This window comes from Scardinius erythrophthalmus, assembly GCF_964197995.2.
Source record: "Scardinius erythrophthalmus genome assembly, chromosome: 15".
In the NCBI taxonomy this organism is placed as follows: Eukaryota; Metazoa; Chordata; class Actinopteri; order Cypriniformes; family Leuciscidae; genus Scardinius; species Scardinius erythrophthalmus.
Genome location: NC_138235.1, coordinates 21418223 through 21419991, shown reverse-complemented (window position 1 = coordinate 21419991; position 1769 = coordinate 21418223).

Genomic DNA, 1769 nt, shown 5'->3' with positions numbered 1-1769 from the left:
GTTTCTGTTTTATATGCATTTATCTTGTATCTATTTTATAAATGCACTTTACAGATCTTACTGTGAACTAGGGCTGCACGATATGAGGAAAAGCTGTGATGTTCGATAACATTGTTTAATATTGCGATGACGATATGACTTGCGATAAATATTCAAATGTGAATGTTAGCTATACTGTTCCCATGTATACTGTGCTTTAATAGGTTCGTCGCGTGTTAGGTCAAACGTTTATTACCAGCCTGGTTACACGATTTTAGGGCGATTTTGACACGATCCGTTTGACGTAGGGTGTCGTGGGGATTCGTAAACGACAAGGGGCGTCGGGGCGCAAGATTCGATCATTTCATCTCGTATAGTGTGTCATAGTGGGCGACAACCTACGTCGCGTCTGCGATGCTTCACGACATCACGAGAGAAAGACTAGAATGTTTAATTTTTTAATGGTCCTTCACGACGGGTTGAGTATGTGAGCAAGAGTGAGAGCAACAGTGAGTGTGTGTGTGCGCCAGTGAGCGAGTGTGTGTGTGTGTGTGTGTGTGTGTGTGTGTGCGCGCGAGTGTGTGTGTGTGTGCGAGTGTGTGTGTGAATGAGTGAGCGAGGGACAGTGAGTGTGTGTGCGAGCGAGTGTGTGAGTGAGTGAGGGACAGTGAGTGTGTGCGAGTGAGCGAGTGTGTGTGTGTGTGTGTGTGTGTGTGCGCGTGTGTGTGCGCGTGCGAGTGAATGTGTGCGTGTGACGGCACGCGATGACTGGTCGGAAAGCAACGTGTAGTCTGACATGTTTCTTGTTCACGACAAGATTTTAGGAGTCAAAATCGTGTAATCTGACACCGTGACTATCGTAACAGACACAAAAATCTTGTAATCTGAACCAGGCGTTATTCATCGTGTCACGCTGTCTGTTGCGATGTGTTCATCGCGCAAGTTCATATCGCGATGACGATGAAAATTTGATGTATCGTTCAGCCCTACTGTGAACAATAGGGGTTATGCGGAACATACTTCCGGGTTCTACAAAACGGGTATAACTACTTCCGGTCGTCAGCTACTGAGGTAAACACAGCGTAGGAATGGCGAACTTTTATAGCCGGTGTTTACAGGAGCTACCCATTCTATCCATTTCAGATGTGCATCGTATTGCCAAACGGACGTCCAGAGCCCCGAGTACTCCGTTAGATAAAGGATTTTACGCCTCCTCATTTATTCATGATTATGAAGGTATGTAAGTTAGTATATGTAGCTTTTGCTAATGGCACCCAATGTAGAGTTAGCTAACTATCAGTAAGTTAAGTTTAGACTTGTTGTATGCTATCAGTAGTTTAACCCTTTATATTTGCTTGCAGACGATTAAAACAATCAAATGAAGACTGCATTTTATTTTTTTTATAATTTTTTTTTCTTCTGATACTTAAGCATTTGTGACATTTTAATTAAAACAGAAATAAGAATTGTATTCTAAAAAAGCGAAAAATAAGTTACCTCAGAGATCACCTACCGCTGCAGATGCGTACAGCAGTGCAAACCGGAAATGCTTATACCTGTTTTCCGGTTCGAACGTTGGGCGTTCCGCATAACCCCTATTCAATCGTGCATGTTTCTCTCTTTTTTTTTACCTCACAATGTCATAACTGGACCTTTTGATGAAAACAAAAGACTTCTCTCTGGTGACGTACGCAGGACTTCTCCAATAATTTAGTCCCTTAAACTTCGCCCCTGCAAGCTCATGTTTATCTGCCTCCACTTTTGAGTGCAACGCCCAAATCTCAAAATCC